Genomic DNA, 21,894 nt, shown 5'->3' with positions numbered 1-21,894 from the left:
AACACTGGCTAACTTTTGGCTAATTATCACCAGCTCGATCCTTTAAACCTTTTTTTTCTTATTTAAAAACATTGGTGCTTTTGATTTTAACGATTATAAATCAACACACTGTTAATTATTCATACAGTTACAGTAGAAGTTAGAAAAACGTTGCCATTAGACCGTTTAAATTAAAGTAGATTCACATTGAAGGTGATAATAAAGATTTTTACCTTACTTTTTCCAGACTGTTGCCAGTTTTTTGTTTTTTTTAGTTTACCACTCACTCTCCCACACCAAAGTCCATAGAGTAAACCAGTGATTTTAACATCACAGCACACAGGAGTTCACAGGAGTTGTTGATCCACTGCTGCCTCCATCACTAACTTACAATGACTGATTTTAGTGAATTCGGCTTTTAAAAAACTAGTGCAGTGCCGTAGGAAGTATGTATTCCTGGGAGCTGAAGAAGATGTTTCAGTTATGGTAAATGCATGATAAGGAAAGTAAAGGCTAATCTGTAATAATACAAACCCATGTTCTGCAGTGAACTGTGTGAAAATGTGAGGACGACCTTCACTCCCACCTCCTCACTGATGAGCTAATGTCTGCCTGGTCTAGTGTGATAAATCAGGATGAGGAGGAGGAAAATCAAGGATGCAGACCATCAGGCCATATCCTAACTAATGGTCAGCGAGATATGCCTGTGACAGACAGACACAACTTGCTTCATAGATAGATAGTCATTCCTAGATACTTTTTGTTTTTTTGAAAAAACTCAGCTCTCTGTCAAAGTGTATCAGGGCAAATGGATCATTTCCTGATTTTCAAAAAATCATTAAAATTATTCCTTAAGAGATATGCAAATATTTTCAACGAATCCTTGTTCAGGGCGAGACCGACTATTACTTCAGTTTCTATTCTGTTAAGTTGCTTAAAGAGTGTTTTCCCACACTGTATGTCCTCCAGTTGACCAGCAGATGGCAGCAGAGGCACGTGTCGCTGTAGCTCAGCTGACAGGACAGCAGAGACCTTCAGTGTCAGAAGTTTTAAGACATGTCCTCCTGCTGCTGTGACAGGTTAGGAAACTGAAGTTTGTAAACCACTCACTCTCCCACACCAAAGTCCAAAGAGAAAACCAGTGATTTTAGCTCACAGGGACACGGGAGCTGCTGTTCCTCTGCTGCCTCGTGTGGTTACTTTGTGTCACTGAGTTAAGTCTAAAGTAAATATTTTCAAGGCCAAATTCACTAAAATCAGTCATTGTAAGTTAGTGATGGAGGCAGCAGTGGATCAACAACTCCTGTGAACTCCTGTGTGCTGTGATGTTAAAATCACTGGTTTACTCTATGGACTTTGGTGTGGGAGAGTGAGTGACTTTGGTGTGGGAGAGTGAGTGACTTTGGTGTGGGAGAGTGAGTGACTTTGGTGTGAGAGAGTGAGTGACTTTGGTGTGGGAGAGTGAGTGACTTTGGTAAGAGAGAGTAAGTGACTTTGGTGTGAGAGAGTGAGTGACTTTGAGTGACTTTGGTGTGTGAGAGTGAGTGACTTTGGTGTGGGAACGTGAGTGGACTTTGGTGTGGGAAAGTGAGTGACTTTGGTGTGTGAGAGTGAGTGACTTTGGTGTGGGAGAGTGAGTGACTTTGGTGTGAGAGAGTGAGTGACTTTGAGTGACTTTGGTGTGTGAGAGTGAGTGACTTTGGTGTGGGAGAGTGAGTGGACTTTGGTGTGGGAAAGTGAGTGACTTTGGTGTGTGAGAGTGAGTGACTTTGGTGTGGGAGAGTGAGTGGACTTTGGTGTGGGAGAGTGAGTGACTTTGGTGTGTGAGAGTGAGTGACTTTGGTGTGTGAGAGTGAGTGACTTTGGTGTGGGAGAGTGAGTGACTTTGGTGTGTGAGAGTGAGTGACTTTGGTGTGTGAGAGTGAGTGGACTTTGGTGTGGGAAAGTGAGTGACTTTGGTGTGTGAGAGTGAGTGACTTTGGTGTGTGAGAGTGAGAGACTTTGGTGTGTGAGAGTGAGTGACTTTGGTGTGTGAGAGTGAGTGACTTTGGTGTGTGAGAGTGAGTGACTTTGGTGTGTGAGAGTGAGTGGACTTTGGTGTGGGAGAGTGAGGGGTTTAGAAAGTGACACAGATGTTATTAGGAAAATGGAATACGAGTGCCTGGATTCTCACAGGTCACACCGTGTACGTGCACAACGTCGAATGTGTGTAAGTTGAAAGGTCACAGAGGTCAGACGTGCAGGTGCTTCAGCAGGAAGTGAAGGGCGAAGCGAGAAAAACCACAATCACGCAAACTGTGTGTGGTTTGTTGCTCCACGCCAAAGACCTCTCACTCTCTCTGCGGCCCAGACGTTCTCTACCAGAGTTATCCAATCACACGCACACGCACGCACACGCACGCACACACACACACACACACACACAAATGGTTTGAATCAGACGTCTGCCTGACTGGGCTGTGGCTGCAGATGAAATCCTGAAGAGTGATAGTTTACTTAGCCTAAATACCCCCGATTAGACAAATTGAAACATTGTTGTTATGCGGTGGAAACTCGAGGACCCACTGGCTCCGGTCCGCTCACTCCGCTCCGGAAAACGTTGAGCTCGCCGACTTTCGTCATGCGAAAACCGCAGAGTCTGACACGAGTGGAAAAAAACAACAACAACAACAACAACAGAGAGAGAGAGACAGAACGGACCTGTATGGAAGTAAATCTGTGCCATCTGAGTTTGAATTCGAATTTCTAATACTGAATTTTAAAAACCATCAAATTTCAAGCACTTATTTTTTTTGCCATAGATTTTTTTTCACCATTGAAATAAATTCAGTGTAAAAAAATCATTTGCAAAAAATCTTGTCTCAAAAAATTCAGTTGCAAAACATTTGATGTTTCAAAAAATTCAGTTGCAAAAAAATTGGATGTTTCAAAAAATTAGTTGCTAAAAATGTGATGTTTCAAAAAATTTGATGTCCCAAAAAATGTCAAGTGTTTGTCTTTTGTTGTGTCCACGTTTGAACGTTTACGCTGCTTTGGATCCTAAAAATATCCCACTTTTAAAACGACATAGGACATTTGACTGATACTGAAGGACATGAGAGACATGAAGGACATGAGAGACACGTAGGACATGAGAGACACGTAGGACATGAGAGACATGAGACACATGAAGGACACAAAGGACATGAGAGACATGAGAAACAGGAAAGACATGAAAAACATGAGGGACATGAGAGACACGAAGGACATGAGAGACACGAAGGCCATGAGAAACACGAAGGACATGAGAGACACGAAGGACATGAGAGACACGAAGGCCATGAGAAACACGAAGGACATGAGAGACACGAAGGACATGAGAGACATGGAGGACATGAGAGACATGAGAGACACGAAGGACATGAGAGACACGAAGGACATGAGAGACATGAGAGACACGAAGGACATGAGAGACATGAAAGCAATGAGAGACACGAAGGACATGAGAGACATGAGAGACACGAAGGCCATGAGAGACACGAAGGACATTAGAGGAGACACAGAGGACATGAGAGACACGAAGGACATGAGAGACATGAGAGACACGAAGGCCATGAGAGAAACGAAGGACATGAGAGACATGAGACACATGAGAGACAGTCCTCATGCTCCTCAGATTAGATTAGGCCAGATTAGAGGTCACTAACAGGTGAAACACTCCGATCCAATCTCTGTTTGAGGGTAAACATCCACATGTGGCCGCGCCGGATTAAATCCAGGACTGAGGACGAAGACTCATCCGTCCAAAACCAGAGCGCCCACTGGTGGCAGCGATGTGCCGTCACAGACTGATGCTGTTCGCACAGTTCAAAGTCATTCCAGTGGTTTTCCGTGATGCCACAGATGATGTTTGAGTCCACACAGAGAGGACAGAGGACACAGAGAGGACACACAGAGAGGACAGAGAGAGGACACACAGAGAGGACAGAGGACACAGAGAGGACACACAGAGGAGACAGAGGACAGAGAGGACAGAGAGGACACAGAGAGGACAGAGGACACAGAGAGGACAGAGGACAGAGAGGACACACAGAGGACACAGAGGACGGAGAGAGGACTGAGAGAGGACACAGATGACACAGAGAGGACACAGAGGACTGAGAGAGGACAGAGGACACAGAGAGGACGGAGAGAGGACAGAGAGGACACAGTAAACACAGTGATTTAAGCCCTTACCTTAGGGAAGAGAGTGTCTTTGATCAAAGCTGCTTTTTCATGGAGTCCATGAAGACGCTGGTGTCGCTCAGGACCAGGACTGTGACCAAGACCAGGACTGTGACCAAGACCAGGACCAGGACTGTGACCAGGACCAGGACTGTGACCAAGACCAGGACTGTGACCAGGACTGTGACCAAGACCAGAACTGTGACCAGGACCAGGACTGTGACCAAGACCAGGAACAGGACCAGGACCAGGACCAGGACCAGGACCAGGACTGTGACCAGGACCAGGACCAGGATTGTAGCCAGGACCAGGACCAGGACTGTGACCAAGACCAGGACTGTGACCAGGACTGTGACCAGGACTGTGACCAGGACCAGGACTGTGACCAGGACTGTGACCAGGACTGTGACCAAGACCAGGACTGTGACCAAGACCAGGACTGTGACCAAGACCAGGACTGTGACCAGGACTGTGACCAGGACTGTGACCAGGACCAGGACTGTGACCAGGACTGTGACCAGGACCAGGACTGTGACCAGGACCAGGACTGTGACCAGGACTGTGACCAAGACCAGGACTGTGACCAGGACCGTGACCAGGACCAGGACCAGGACTGTGACCAAGACCAGGACTGTGACCAGGACCAGGACCAGGACTGTGACCAGGACCAGGACCAGGACTGTGACCAAGACCAGGACTGTGACCAGGACCAGGACCAGGACTGTGACCAAGACCAGGACTGTGACCAGGACTGTGACCAAGACCAGGACTGTGACCAAGACCAGGACTGTGACCAAGACCAGGACTGTGACCAAGACCAGGACTGTGACCAGGACCAGGACCAGGACCAGGACCAGGAACATGGAAAAATCCTGCAATGGAAATCAAATCAATGTTTTCATGTTTGGATTCAAGATTCTCTGATTTGATTTGAATCAGATTTGAGAGAATATGATGCATTACACGGGGGAGAGGTTTGTAAACGATGAGACGGTTCTGGATGTCGGTCAGAGCAAGAAAAGTCTGGATCTGCCGTGTTTCGTTATTCCACACATTTGGTCCTGATCCCACAGCTGTGCAGGTCATTAGTCAAACGGTTGCACGGGAACCTCAGACTCTGCCAAAAAAGCCTCTGCTGCAACTCCTCTGTAGAACATGCTGAGGTCACGGCCGGTCTCTGAGTCCACAAACACCGCAGGTCTGAGACCTGGACTCAAACACCAGAGCTGGACAGGATCACGGCTGCCGGTTTCGTGAGCCGAGGTCTGAACAGTAGGAAGTCGACGGCACGCAGTGTCAGACGAGAGAGCTGAGGAGCGTGAGGCAGAGCTGGAGAAGATCCCTGGAGAAGATCCCTGGAGAAGGAACCTGGAAAGGAAACCTGGAGAAGAACCCTGGAGAAGAACCCTGGAGAAGAACCCTGGAGAAGAACCCTGGAGAGGAAACCTGGAGAAGGAACCTGGAGAGGAAACCTGGAGAGGAAACCTGGAGAAGAACCCTGGAGAAGAACTCTGGAGAAGGAACCTGGAGAAGAAACCTGGAGAAGAACTCTGGAGAAGAACTCTGGAGAAGAACTCTGGAGAAGAACTCTGGAGAAGAACTCTGGAGAAGAACTCTGGAGAAGAACTCTGGAGAAGAACTCTGGAAACGAAACCTGGAGAAGAACTCTGGAGAAGAACTCTGGAGAAGAACTCTGGAGAGGAAACATGGAGAGGAACCCTGGAGTCACGTCGCAAATATGAGGAATTAAGAGACATGAAGATATATGACTGGTTTGACCTGAACAACCACAGAAAGACTTCATCAAATCAACCAACCAAAAAGAATAAGCTTCAGGGTCAGGATGACCTTCATCAGGGTCACATTGACCTTCATCAGGGTCACAATGACCTTTATCTCCACAACCAGACTCTAACAGAGAGTTGTGGCCTTTACAACCTTGATGAAGCTCACAACTCAGGATGCGAGCACACTGACCTTGACACTTTGACCTGTGGAGGGCAGCACTGCACCTCCTCAGTCTCCATCCTGACCCAATTTATTCCCATTAGAAGAAGAAAAAGAAGCATTTATTTTGCTCAGTTCAGAGAAAGTGAGACACTCCAGAACGAGCCCTTCACAATAAAAGTGTCCTCTCGTCACTGCGACTGTTACCAAAACAGCAGCGCGATGAACAGTAGCCGCGCAGCGTCCGTCTGCGCTGTTGTCACAACACGCGTCAGCAAAGGCCGACATGACCGTCGCCACGGCAACCACGACAAGAGTCTGACAATAGAAACACGGCAGCTCCTGTCCACGCTGTTGACACTACACACAAGAGACACACAACAGACACACAACAGACACACCTGAATGGGATTATAACAAAGCAGCATGTTTTTTCCTAAGTTAGATCAGAAGACAAATATTGAGCTAGGACGGAATTGAATTAGCTTGGCTGAGTTTAGCTTAGCGTAAAAATTGGAACAATTCTATTTGCGAACAAATGACCAAAAAACATGTAAAAAAATATGGTAGCAGTTTTCCCTCTGTTTTGAGCCTTTATGCTATGCTATGCTAACTACCTAAGACACATATTGAGCTAGGAGGGAATTTAATTAGCTTGGCTTAGCTTAGCGTAAAAGCCTGGAAGAAAAGTGGAACGATTCTGTTTGAGAACAAATGACTAAAAAACACTTTATAAGAAGAATGTTTTTCTTTGGAGGGAACAATGGTAGCAGTTTCCCCTATGATTTTAGCCTTTATGCTAAGCTAAGCTAAACTGTCAAGCTATAGCTCCATAATCAATGTAATCTAATTCAGCATTAAAGAAAACAAATGTCAAATCTTATTTCTTGTATACACATACATAGCCTGTGCTATATATGACGTATAATTTGGTCGTATTTAACCATCGATTTGATGTTTTTTTCTGAATAATAACTTTTTAACTCGCTAATGACAAACATGGTCTTTTTATTCAGTTTCATATATAAATTCCTTTAAAAATGTATAATGTTGTCATTGTTTCCGCCCTATTCCACATCTGCCGTTGGTCGGCCTCGCTGACCGTCTGAACGAGCCCCGGTCGTGTTGACACAGTTGTCGTCCCTGAGGCTAAACAACAGCCCCTGAAGAGAGGGGGGTGGGGGGGGGGGCACAGGAACGGACCGGGCCCCCAGCACTGACCCGGGGTCCCGTTCACCTCCCACTACACGGAGGAGGTCGCGACCCTCACAGCTGAGCCTCGAGTCCAGTCTCAGTCCTGCTGGTCTGCATTAATCAGCGGTTTGATCGGACGTTACCCTCGGAGCACGAGTTCTAACGTCGTTACGGACTTAGGCTGTGCTTTACACGGCAACGCTCCCGGGTGAAACCGACAAAATATTTTATCAGACGTGCCTTTCGTTTAGACGGCGACAGCGTTTTTGGGGCTTAAAAAAACGCAAAAAAACTAACCCACCCTCCAGAGTGGAAATCTTAAAAACGCTCCGCCGTCGCGTTCCCGTCTAAAGGGTTGAAAACGGAAAACTGTTTTCTGAAGTTTGAGAAATGTGGTGCCAACTTCAGCGTCGTCACGCTGGCTATCTTCCTGTACGCGCTGACGTCAGATCCATGTGCAGTTACAGACAAACAACGCAAACATGTCGGATTGGATCCATCAGTCGCACATTCAAGTCGCCTTAGCTGCTCTGATACTGATCCAGGATCATTTCAGCAATTACGCCGAGTCAATGTTGTGGTTTTCGACTGTGGGCGACTCAGCGCTTCTAGAGAGAAGTAGAAGGACGTTACCAGCGCATGCGCGCGCTCCTGGTGTTGTTGTATGACAGTGCTTCACAGCGCCACCTAGCCACGTGGCATGCAAACTACATCAAATTTCACGAAGTTCAAAAAGTGGGAACGCAACGCCACTTTTGTGGTTTGTGTTCAGGTCGTTGTTGTGTAAAGCTAGCCTTAAACGCTAACTCACTTAAATATCTGGTTTGTTTTTCGATGCGTAAGCATTTACTCTCGAGTAAAATGAGGGAAAGTTGCACCAGGGGGCAGTATAAGGATCGGATATACTTGGTCTGTCGTGGTCTCAGTGGATTTAAAATACTGAGTACACTAGCGGCGTTCAGTTTGGCGGCCAACCCGGCGGCGTAAACAAAGCGAGTCATGCGACGTCCGGAGCGCGATATGTTCTCTACGATGTAAGACGACGTAAGATCCGGAGATGTCGTAAAGCTGCAGCTCAGGCTGCTTTCGTACCGGTGACAAACACCAGGGGGCAGTGTACGGATGAGCTTTGCAGAAGGTTTTCCAGGCCAACATGGCGGCGTGAACAAAGCGAGTCGTGTGACGTCGCAGCGCTGAGGAGACGCCGCTCTGTTGTTTCGAGGAAACTCGGCGGCGTCTGTGTTTGCTCCTGAAGGGCAAACGTTTACGTCAGCGTCACTGAGTCGAAACAGAAGAATTGGTCCAGATTTCTCTGGGCAGACGCCACGAAACCTTCTGACTGATCAAGTGGATTTGCACAACAACACACTAGACCACCCTTCAGCACAGGAAACGCTGTCGGTCTCTCACACATGAAGGAAAATCTGAGTCACTGCTCTCTTCCAATAAATATGTTTAAATCAGATCAGAGCGAAGGCTCGTGTTCGCTCTGACTCTGACCACTGAACTCACCACCGACTGCTGCTCTCTGGGATCTGAAGACCAAGGAATTCAACATCGTGATCAGGAAGATCATTCGTGAAGATCATCGTGATTGTGAAGCTGGAGGTCGTGAATGAGCCCAAGGTCCTGAAAGAGCTGAAGGTCGTGAACGAGCTGAAGGTCCTGAAAGAGCTGAAGGTCGTGAACGAGCTGAAGGTTCTGAACGAGCTGAAGGTCCTGAAAGAACTGAAGGTCCTGAAAGAGCTGGAGGTCGTGAACAAGTTTCAGGTCCTGAAAGAACTGAAGGTCTTAAATGAGCTGGAGGTCGTGAACGATTTTAAGGTCCTGAAAGAGCTGAAGTTCGTGAATGAGCTGATGGTTCTAGACAAGTTTAAGGTCCTAAAAGAGCTGAAGGTGGTGAAGTAGCTGAAGGTTCAGAACGAGCTGAAGGTTCAGAACGAGCTGAAGGTCGTGAACGAGCTGGAGGTCGGGGACAAGCTGGAGGTCCTGAAAGAGCTGAAGGTCCTGAAAGAGCTGAAGGTCGTGAACGAGCTGAAGGTCCTGAAAGAGCTGAAGGTCCTGAAAGAGCTGAAGGTTCTGAACAAGCTGGAGGTCGTGAACGAGCTGAAGGTCCTGAAAGAGCTGAAGGTGATGAAAGAGCTGAAGGTCGTGAACGAGCTGAAGGTTCTGAATGAGAAATATAAACCACAAACATTACGACTTTCTTCCTCAAATTTTCATTTGATCTGATATCAATTTATTTCAAGATATTTCTGTTACTTAATATTTACTTTAAAACACCTTTTATTTAATATGACCACAAAGGTATCAGGGGTCAAGATATCCGTCCTAAGCTCAACTCAACAGATGTTTCAAATTGTCCAGCAGGGGGGGCTGTGAGCGTTGCTTGGCTTTTTTTGCTCTTCGGAAGACGACGACAGTCAAATAATCAGAACAACGGAGCGCCCGGAAAAACATCGTGAACAGGTTTTTCTCGTGTCTTTACCAAAGACGATAAAGTAACAAACAATTCTGCGAACTCACGTGTTAGCTTCGAGGTGACTTCACTGGAAACAGGAAGTGGTATTTATGCAATAAAAATCTATCGAAAAACTTTAATTGAATACATTTTGGACAATGTACAACAACACCCCCCTGCTGGTGGAAAAAGGAAGTGCGATACACAAACTGTTTGAGTAGTATCGGCAGTTAGCATCATGCTAAACTTTCATTTAATTTCACGTCGTTTCCGCGACGAATTAGCATGCTGTGCGAACATGTCGAGCCCCGCCCACTTTACCACAATGAAAGCAGCCAGATCGGGTTGCCAGATCAGCAGCACAATAACCTGCAAAAACAGAGCAAACACGATGGATTTTTATTAAATGAACTACGTTTTTTTTTTTGTTTTCTTAAGTGAAAGTTGTGAATAAAAGTGTAAATAACCCAGATTAGAGCAGGGTTTTTGTCCTCAGATTAACGATCACACAGTGACACATGTTTAAAAGTCTCCGCCCGTCTGTGGGGAATGAGGTCATGTCCTTCAGGAACTCATTCATCCATCAGGACAATGGACCACTCAGCGTTTCCCAGGGTGCAGTGCGGCGCGGTGCGGCGTGGCCTGCCAATCGATTCCCCCGCGAGCGGGAACAAAAAAAAAAGAGAGAGAGAAGGTGAAAGGAATGAAGTGACGGAGTGAAAATGTGACGGAGTGAAAGTTTCCTTCCTCAAAGAGACGTTAACTCCCTGAACTCAGCAGACGATTGGCGGCTATTTTTAGACACTTTAAAGACTTTAAAGAGAAACCGCAAAGAACACGTCGTTCATTTGAGTCTCGCACGAGGACGTGAGGACGCCGCCGTGATATCGTCACAACGTTCCAGAGAAAAAGTCTTCACCGTCTTCAAAAGGACGAGGTTTTAAAGCCTGATCTGTGGACGGACACAGTTTAGTCAGACTAAGGTCGTAGTCCGACTAAGACAATGAGACAACTTAGAGAGTCTGAGAGGACATGCGGAGGACAAAATGGACTTATTGTCCGTGATGAGTGGACATGTGTCTTCACGTCCTGCACTCTGGGACTCTGTCTTTGATGTGAAAATGTTTGAGTGTGTGAGCGTCTGCGGAGATTAAAAAAACCTGAGGCGGATTAGGACGGAAGGATGACACACGATTCTGGTCCTTCATGAAGCTTCACCTCTGCACGACCTCTGTGCGACCTCATTATTGAAGGGGTTAATGTGCAAAAACGTGAGATTAGCATCTTTCCTGGACCTGTGTGTTGCCCCCCCCCCCAAAAAATGACCATGTTCCGAATTTCCCCAAACTTATTGGCAAGACGTACAAAACGAACAAAAAAGTCCATTGGGACTATGGCCTCAAATCAACAGGAAGTCAGCCATTTCGAATTTGTCGACCGTAACCCATGGCCTCAACTCAACAGGAGCCATTTTTTCCAGCCATTTTGAATTTGGCGTCCATCGTCCAGACGGTGGCGGTTGGCGAGAACTTTCCAGGAATATCTGAAATAAATCAGGTGTGATCAGCTAGTGGAAAAACAGATTAAATCCAAGGTTCGACACCTTTATGTCGCAGAGAACGCGGGGTTTTGAGGAGGAGAAGGTTTCTGTCTTTCAGGCTTTTGTTTGTTGTATTTACCCCGGCAACAACAGAATCCTCCGTTTACGGGTTCCTCCTCCTCCTCCTCCTCCTCCTCCTCCCAAAGCTTTTCCAATACATTCTCGACAACACGCTTTGAGTAATCGTCGTGGTCAACGCAGAAGGCCAGGGATCCAAACAAGAGACAGGAAAAAGGGCTGAAATTATTCCAGTGAGATTAAGACGATGGAAAACAAGGGGAAAAAAAACCCACCAGGGTCACAAAGTCCAACCCGATTCCGCGCCGATGCTTGTTTTTGATCGGCGTGATTAAAAATGGACGTGAAGTCACAGACTCGTCCTGATTTTATCGCAGGTTTAATCCCGGGGAATTATTTTTAGCTCGCCTCGCCTGGATGAGCGGATTCAGCTGTGCGGGATTAAAGGGCGTTCCCAGTCCGTGTTCGACGTCGCTGTTCAAACATCGGAGCTGCTAACGTGACCCGGACCGTCGTCCCTGTCATCGTCTGCCAGTGAAACAATCCGGCGAGTGCCTAAATCTGGCTTTAAGAGTGTCGCTCCTTGGGGATTAGGATTAAAGGATGTTGCTGTTCCTGCTGCGGTGAAAAGGTGAAGCGGTCGCGTCGTCTCTTTAGGTGAAGAGTATGTTAGCGACTGTTAGCGTCGCAATTGCAGTGAATAATCTGAAGGAGAAGGAGTTCATTTGGCAGTCAGCCTGTCGGTGGATATACAGAATGGCTCATTATTTGGCAGTCAGCCTGTTGGTGGATATACGGAATGGCTCATTATTTGGCAGTCAGCATGTTGGTGGATATACAGAATGGCTTATTATTTGGCAGTCAGCCTGTCGGTGGATATACAAAATGGCTCATTATTTGGCAGTCAGCCTGTTGGTGGATATACAAAATGGCTCATTATTTGGCAGTCAGTCTGTTTGTGGATATACAGAATGGCTCATTATTTGGCAATCAGCCTGTTGGTGGATATACAGAATGGCTCATTATTTGGCAGTCAGTCTGTCGGTGGATATAAAGAGTGGCTTATTATTTGACAGTCATTCTCTGTTTGTTGATATACAGAATGGCTCATTATTTGGCAGTCAGTCTGTTGGTGGATATAAAGAGTGGCTCATTATTTGACAGTCATCCACTGTGGTTGATATAAAGAATGGATCATTATTTGACAGTCAGTCCCTGTCCTCCGTTGCCACTTGTTTACATTCTGAAGTCACGTCAAATCATGCGAGTTTCTGTGAGATCCACAGATCCCTGAGAAGAAGAACCTCGTGAAAGAAGAAGAAGATCTTCCCAAACTTCCCTCCTATCAAAGGCAGGAGTCATGTGATGACTTTGAACAAACGTCTTAAAGTCGTCTGAGATCCTCATCGTCATTCCCAGGTTTCCCTACGATGGTTCAGGTTCAGGTCTGAGCAGGTCCATGTGAAACAAACATCTCTGCGTCTGCAGTCAGGATGAATTCCTCTTCTTCATATGCTTCCTAATTTTCCGCAAATTCACCAAACGGCCACACATTGACGCCGTGAACACGCAGGAAAGAATTCTGGGGTCAAAGCAAACGGGAAGCGGGGAATATCGGAGGAGGCCGAGACGCTCCTGACTCATGCGGCAACAACTGTGGACTCAATCAGACGGACATAATTGAAGCCACATTCCTGCGAGTGAGGTTTGAATTCCTCACACACACACACACCCGAGTGAAAGTGACGACTGAAGTTTACTCAAATAAAATCATCCAGATTTTTCCAGAAAGCAGAAGCTGAAAATGTCACAACATGGAATTCCTTATCTCTTCATTCAGGATTTTCCACTTTCTTGAACGTTCCTGAGAACTCACTCTTTTTTTTTTGTTTTGTTTACAGAATGAGTGGGCGCGCGCGCGCGCACACACGCACACACACACGCACACGCACACGCACACACACACACACACACACACACACACACACACACACACACACACACACACACACACACACACACGTAACAGTCCGTGAAATTACAGGCTGTGGACATCAAAGAGGTTCTTGGAGATGGTTGCAGGTCAGCAGCGTGAAATAACACTGTGACAAAGTGCCGCCTGGCAGGATACAATGTCCCTCATCCGCTCACTCGCTGTCCTCACTCACGCAAATGCCGGGAATGGCAGTCAGTCTGTGGTGGATGTATAAAATGGCTCATTATTTGGCAGTGAGTCTGTGGTGGATGTATAAAATGGCTCATTATTTGGCAGTCAGTCTGTGGTGGATGTATAAAATGGCTCATTATTTGGCAGTCAGTCTGTGGTGAATATATAAAATGGCTCATTATTTGGCAGTCAGTCTGTGGTGAATGTATAAAATGGCTCATTATTTGGCAGTCGGTCGGTGGTGGATGTATAAAATGGCTCATTATTTGGCAGTCGGTCTGTGGTGGATGTATAAAATGGCTCATTATTTGGCAGTCGGTCTGTGGTGGATGTATAAAATGGCTCATTATTTGGCAGTCGGTCTGTGGTGGATGTATAAAATGGCTCATTATTTGGCAATCAGTCGGTGGTGGATGTATAAAATGGCTCATTATTTGGCAGTTGGTCTGTGGTGGATGTATAAAATGGCTCATTATTTGGCAGTCAGTCTGTGGTGGATGTATAAAATGGCTCATCTGCCAAGAGACTGGTTGCCAAATAATGGGCTCTTCAGTTGTCCGTCTCCATGTCTGTTTACATTCTGAAGTCTCGTCAAATCAGGAGAGTTTCTGCGAGAGTGAGTGGTCCTGGTTCCTCCTCAGGATTTGGGTCTGTGGTCTCCGACTTTAAAGAGTCAAACACCATTCGTCAGAACTCTGCTCTGCTAACGTCTCGCAGAGTTTCAGACCAGAGAAGCTCGGAGGAGCTGCTGTGTTTTGTCTACGTCAGAGTGAAGAAGCTTCAGATTCCATCGCCTCGCCAGCGCTGGCGTCCGAGTCTTCTGGAGCACGTGGGGACATGAGGACATAAAGACATGAGGACGTGAAGACATGAGGACGTGAAGACATGAGGACGTGAAGACATGAGGACGTAAAGACATGAGGACATAAAGACATGAGGACGTGAAGACATGAGGACATAAAGACCTGAGAACGTGAAGACATGAGGACATAAAGACATGAGGACGTGAAGACATGAGGACATGAGGACATGAGGACGTGAAGACATGAGGATGTGAGGACATGAGGACGTGAAGACATGAGGATGTGAGGACTTGAGGACGTGAAGACATGACATAAAGACATGAGGACATAAAGACATGAGGACGTCAAGACATGAGGATGTGAGGACATGAGGACGTGAAGACATGAGGACATAAAGACATGAGGACATAAAGACATGAGGACGTCAAGACATGAGGACGTGAAGACATGAGGATGTGAGGACACGAGGATGTGAAGACGTGAAGACATGAGGATGTGAGGACATGAAGACATGAGGACACGAAGACATGAGGATGTGAGGACATGAGGATGTCAGGTCATGAAGACATGAAGACATGAAGACGTGAGGACATGAAGACATGAGGAGACAGAGACACCACTGATGTAACAGGAAATCTCAGTTTGATTCATCTGGACTGTTCTGCTCTCTGCTGTGTGGACTGAGAAACTCTGGCAGGAAGTTTAGAGTGTGTGTGTGCGTGCGTGCGTGCGTGCGTGTGTGTGCGTGTGCGTGTCACAGCTGTGAAAACACATGTGAGCAGCACAGGTGACTTTTTACTCCTTATGTTCAGATAAATTTCCTCCTTTATTTACGGAGCTGATTGGACGCCTGTTTTTTCCTGAGCCAGAGGGAAAACTTCCTCAAACTTCCCTGGTTCTGTTTGTACTTTTACAAATGTATTCCTCCACAAATTCAATTTATTGAAAGGAAGTCGAGCGAGCGGCTCGTTTTCTTTCATGAGCGAGAGAAACACGCAAAAACCATCCGAACTGAGCGGATCACAGTGAGGGGCTTTTATTTTGAAAGACGCTGTCAGTGGCGACGTCGGCTTTTTATGTTTGTCAACAAATCAGAGCGACAGTAAACAAGAGCTGAGTGTGTGTGTGTGTGTGTGTGTGTGTGCTTTGGCTTTGGTGTGGGAGAGTGAGTGACTTTGGTGTGTGAGAGTGAGGGACTTTGGTGTGTGAGAGTGAGTGACTTTGGTGTGGGAGAGTGAGTGACTTTGGTGTGAGAGTGAGTGACTTTGGTGTGGGAGAGTGAGTGACTTTGGTGTGTGAGAGTGAGTGACTTTGGTGTGGGAGAGTGAGTGACTTTGGTGTGGGAGAGTGAGTGACTTTGGTGTGAGAGAGTGAGTGACTTTGGTGTGTGAGAGTGAGGGACTTTGGTGTGTGAGAGTGAGGGACTTTGGTGTGGGAGAGTGAGTGACTTTGGTTTGGGAGAGTGAGTGACTTTGGTGTGAGAGTGAGTGACTTTGGTGTGTGAGAGTGAGTGACTTTGGTGTGTGAGAGTGAGTGACTTTGGTGTGGGAGAGTGAGGGACTTTGGTGTGGGAGAGTGAGTGACTTTGGTGTGAGAGTGAGTGAGTGACTTTGGTGTGGGAGAGTGAGTGGTTTATAAACTACAGTTTCAGTCTGTCTAACATATCCTTAGCTAATATCACACGTAAACAGACAGATTTTATTCTACAGTTCTTTGTAAAGAGGCTAATATATCCCCCCCCCCGCCTTAAAGAACGAGGAGCCAAAAACATGAAGCGATAAAAGACGGTAACGTAACACCGCGCTGTGTCGTGATTGGCTCTGATGAAAGAACAGAAAGAACAGGTGTTTCGAGATTCCGTGCTCGCAGAAATCTCACGCTACTCACGAGAAATCGCAAAAGACCTGATGAATAATGCGATAACGGAGATATAAATATCCTTATTATCATTGATACAGATGTGAGCGTGTGGACGCACACGTGCAGTGACACGCACGCACACACACCCACACACACACACACACACACACACACACACAGAGTGAGCTGGTATGTTAAAACATCTGGATTAGATCAGCACTCCCCACTATACGGCCTGGATGTGTGGTCATAAAGTGTGTCTGCGTGTGTGTGCGTGCGCGTGTGCGCGTGTGCGTGTGTACGTTGAACATGTTGAACGACTTCACTTACATAAGCTCCTGCTGCAGCAGAGCGACGCCTGATCTCAGAGCAGTTCATCAATATCACTTGTGATGGCGATCAATAATCACAGAGTTATTGTTGTTTGAAATGTGAAGATTGAAGGCGTAAAAGAGCGTTTTCTGTCTAAACTCTGATGCTTTATAGACGTCTGAAGACAAACGTGTGCTCCTGAAACCACCAGGGAAGTTTCCTTGTTCTATTTAGAAGCTTCAAAACCAGTTTAAATCAAAGAAAATCAACATTTAATCCTTTATTTCCACTCACTCTCCCACACCAAACCTCATAGAGAAAACCAGTGATTTTAGCTCACAGGGACACAGGAGCTGCTGGTCCTCTGCTGCCTCGTGTGGTCACTTTGTGTCACTGAGTTAAGTCTAAATGAAATATTTTAAAAGCCGAATTTTACAGATTCAGATATTTGAACCGAGTGATGGAGGCAGCAGTGGATCAACAACTCCTGTGAACTCCTGTGTGCTGTGATGTTAAAATCACTGGTTTACTCTATGGACTTTGGTGTGGGAGAGTGAGTGACTTTGGTGTGGGAGAGTGAGTGACTTTGGTGTGTGGGAGAGTGAGTGGTTTATAAACTCCAGTTTCCTGTTGTTTAAGTCTGTCTAACACTGAAATAAAGACGTGAACGTGTTCTTAAGACGTAATAGACTTAAATTGACATAGATTTTATTGGTACAAAAGGTTTAATTAACAAAAAACTGAAGTTTGTAAACCACTCACTCTCTCACACCAAAGTCACTCACTCTCACACACCAAAGTCCCTCACTCTCTCACACCAAAGTCACTCACTCTATTACACCAAAGTCCCTCACTATCTCACACCAAAGTCCCTCACTATCTCACACCAAAGTCCCTCACTCTCTCACACCAAAGTCACTCACTCTGCCACACCAAAGTCACTCACTCTCCCGCACCAAAGTCACTCACTCTCCCACACCAAAGTCACTCACTCTCCCACACCAAAGTCACTCACTATCCCACACCAAAGTCACTCACTCTCCCACACCAAAGTCACTCACTCTCCCACACCAAAGTCACGCACTCTCCCACACCAAAGTCACTCACTCTCCCACACCAAAGTCACTCACTCTCCCACACCAAAGTCACTCACTCTCCCACACCAAAGTCACTCACTCTCCCACACCAAAGTCACGCACTCTCCCACACCAAAGTCACTCACTCTCCCACACCAAAGTCACTCACTCTCCCACACCAAAGTCCATAGAGTAAACCAGTGATTTTAACATCACAGCACACAGGAGTTCACAGGAGTTGTTGATCCACTGCTGCCTCCATCACTAACTTACAATGACTGATTTTAGTGAATTCAGCTTTTAAAATATTTAATTTAGACTTAACTCAGTGACACAAAGTGACCACACGAGGCAGCAGTAGACCAGCAGCTCCTGTGTCCCTGTGAGCTAAAATCACTGGTTTTCTCTGTGGATTTTGGTGTGGGAGAGTGAGTGGTTTATAAAAGTCTGTCTAACAGTGAAGATAAAGACGTGAACATGTTCTCTTCTGATGGTTCAGACTTAAACTCACTGCTAAAATCACTTTCCCTCTCTCTGCTTACATCACAGTGAGTGTGTGGCCCGTCCATCACCTTGTCTCCTTTCCTCCTTCCCTCCTCACCTCAGCATCTTCACCACACACTCTGTCCTCGGTCAGACTCATTATTTTCACCCACCAGAATGTGGAGCAGCTTCCACTTCATGCAAACACAAAACCACAGGTTTAGTTGAGTCTGAGTCTTAAACTGACATATAAGGAGAAGAATGGCGAGAGCAGGCGAGACCAAATTCACTTCTTACTTTTTACCCTCCTCCAAAAACCCAACGTCATAAATTAGAGGAGATCAATCATTTAAATCCATCATTTACGATATTTCCCATGGAGTGAGACAGAGCCAGAGGGAGTTCACTCACTGACAGCTCTGAAGATCCTGGAGCTTCACCAGCAAAACTCTGTCAAAGAAGCAGAAGACAGAGTTATTATCTCAGTCTGAGTCACTCTGCCACACCAGAGGCACACAGGAGCTGCTGGTCCTCTGCTGCCTCGTGTGGTCACTTTGTGTCACTGAGTTAAGTCTAAAGTAAACATTTTAAAAGCTGAATTCACTAAAATCAGTCATTGTAAGTTAGTGATGGAGACAGCAGTGGATCAACAACTCCTGTGAACTCCTGTGTGCTGTGATGTTAAAATCACTGGTTTACTCTATGGACTTTGGTGTGGGAGAGTGAGTGACTTTGGTGTGGGAGAGTGAGTGACTTTGGTGTGTGGGAGAGTGAGTGACTTTGGTGTGGGAGAGTGAGTGACTTTGGTGTGTGGGAGAGTGAGTGACTTTGGTGTGGGAGAGTGAGTGACTTTGGTGTGTGGGAGAGTGAGTGACTTTGGTGTGGGAGAGTGAGTGACTTTGGTGTGGGAGAGTGAGTGACTTTGGTGTGTGGGAGAGTGAGTGACTTTGGTGTGTGGGAGAGTGAGTGACTTTGGTGTGGGAGAGTGAGTGGTTTATAAACTTCAGTTTACACAAGGAATAGTCTGTCTAACAGTGAAATAAAGACGTGAACGTGTTCTTAAAGACAAATCGTAGAGTTGAACTGATTCAACATCTAACCAGAGCATGAAGGAGAGGGAGGACTATCCACGGTCTGGTTAGATGGTTAGATGTTTAGATGGTTAGATGTTTAGATGGATATATGGTTAGATGTTTAGATGGTTAGATGGTTAGATGTTCAGATGTTCAGATGGTTAGATGTTTAGATGGATAGATGGTTAGATGTTTAGATGGTTAGATGGTTAGATGTTCAGATGGTTAGATGTTTAGATGGTTAGATGGTTAGATGTTTAGATGGTTAGATGGTTAGATGTTTAGATGTTTAGATGTTTAGATGGTTAGATGGTTAGATGTTTAGATGGTTAGATGGTTAGATGTTCAGATGGTTAGATGTTTAGATGGTTAGATGGTTAGATGTTCAGATGGTTAGATGTTTAGATGGTTAGATGGTTAGATGTTCAGATGGTTAGATGGTTAGATGTTTAGATGTTTAGATGGTTAGATGGTTAGATGTTTAGATGGTTAGATGGTTAGATGTTCAGATGGTTAGATGTTCAGATGGTTAGATGGTTAGATGTTCAGATGGTTAGATGGTTAGATGTTTAGATGGTTAGATGTTCAGATGGTTAGATGTTTAGATGTTTAGATGGTTAGATGTTTAGATGGTTAGATGTTCAGATGGTTAGATGTTCAGATGGTTAGATGTTCAGATGGTTAGATGTTTAGATGGTTAGATGGTTAGATGTTTAGATGGTTAGATGTTCAGATGTTTAGATGGTTAGATGTTTAGATGGTTAGATGTTCAGATGGTTAGATGTTTAGATGGTTAGATGTTCAGATGGTTAGATGTTCAGATGTTTAGATGTTTAGATGTTTAGATGGTTAGATGTTCAGATGTTTAGATGGTTAGATGTTTAGATGTTTAGATGTTCAGATGGTTAGATGGTTAGATGGTTAGATGTTTAGATGGTTAGATGTTCGGACGTTCAGATGTTTCTCCTGAAGTCAACGTGTCTCAAATGCCCTCAAACACCTTCAAGTGTTGTTGTGTGTGAGAGAATTAAAGAGAAGCAGGAAAAATCCATCAATGTCCAACTCGAACTTCTCTGAAATTCACCAAACAAAAAAAAACCACCCTCGTAAAAGTGTTGTGCAGCAGACTTTTTCAGACTTCATCTCGTCTCATTATTGCGAGCGTGAGCGATGACTCGACCGAGCAGGTATTTGCTCTTCGCTCTCTGCTGACGTCAAACAGCATGACGTGAGCGGCCGAGGTGCTCAAACCACTTTGTATCAACAACCTCTAACCCCCCGAACTCCAGCAGAAGACCACGTCAGAGCGGCGGCGGGCGCAGTTTCAGGTTCACATAAAAAAGGTGCATGTTTTTCCACGTCGCCTCTCGTTAGCTCCTGCAACAGTGATCGGAAATCAAGCAGGAATAATGGAGTCCAGGCTAGAGTGTGGAACGCTCGCCTATTAAGCTGCAACAGAAGGATTCTAATAAAAACGCAGAAGAATCACTTCACACTCTCGTCATAACGAGGCGAACGCCGAGGCCTCGCCTGCTGCGCTGCGCTCTCCACTCGCTGATTTACGCTTCGCTTGTTGAGTTCAAAGTCGTGGCAGCGAATTCTTCGCATGGACAGGAAGAGCGAATCGTACGCTGCTCATGACGCCATTTTCCCTACGCCGTCGCCTTCACGGACGCTGATGAATAAGACGAGAGCTGGAGAACAACGATAAGATCCTCAATCGAAGGCTGTGGTTGTCTGAGGAAATGACAAATACACTGAAACACTGTGTCCACATCTTTATCTCAGTGTTAGACGGACTTTAACAACAGGAAACTGAAGTTTGTAAACCACTCACTCTCCCACACCAAAGTCACTCACTCTCCCACACCAAAGTCACTCACTCTCCCACACCAAAGTCACTCTCTCTCCCACACCAAAGTCACTCACTCTCCCACACCAAAGTCACTCACTCTCCCACACCAAAGTCACTCACTCTCCCACACCAAAGTCACTCACTCTCCCACACCAAAGTCACTCACTCTCCCACACCAAAGTCACTCACTCTCCCACACCAGTCACTCACTCTCCCACACCAAAGTCACTCACTCTCCCACACCAAAGTCACTCTCTCTCCCACACCAAAGTCACTCACTCTCCCACACCAAAGTCACTCACTCTCCCACACCAAAGTCACTCACTCTCCCACACCAAAGTCACTCACTCTCCCACACCAAAGTCACTCACTCTCCCACACCAAAGTCACTCACTCTCCCACACCAAAGTCCATAGAGTAAACCAGTGATTTTAACATCACAGCACACAGGAGTTCACAGGAGTTGTTGATCCACTGCTGCCTCCATCACTAACTTACAATGACTGATTTTAGTGAATTCAGCTTTTAAAATATTTACTTTAGACTTAACTCAGTGACACAAAGTGACCACACGAGGCAGCAGAGGACCAGCAGCTCCTGTGTCCCTGTGAGCTAAAATCACTGGTTTTCTCTGTGGGCTTTGGTGTGGGAGAGTGAGTGGTTTACAGACTTCAGTTTCCTGTTGTTAAAGTCCGTCTAACAGTGAAGATAAAGACGCGAACAGGTTATTTTTTATGAGTTTTATTAGCGTCTTTTGTTAAGCGGACTTTGTCTCACTGCGTCGCACAAACACAATTAAAAAAAAAAGCCCGAACTGTGACTTCAAAGTCGTTCCTTTACGCACCTTTCAGTCAATTTTTAAA

This window comes from Microchirus variegatus (assembly GCF_963457635.1).
Source record: "Microchirus variegatus genome assembly, chromosome: 18".
Lineage (NCBI taxonomy): Eukaryota > Metazoa > Chordata > Actinopteri > Pleuronectiformes > Soleidae > Microchirus > Microchirus variegatus.
This window is presented reverse-complemented; position numbering follows the sequence as displayed.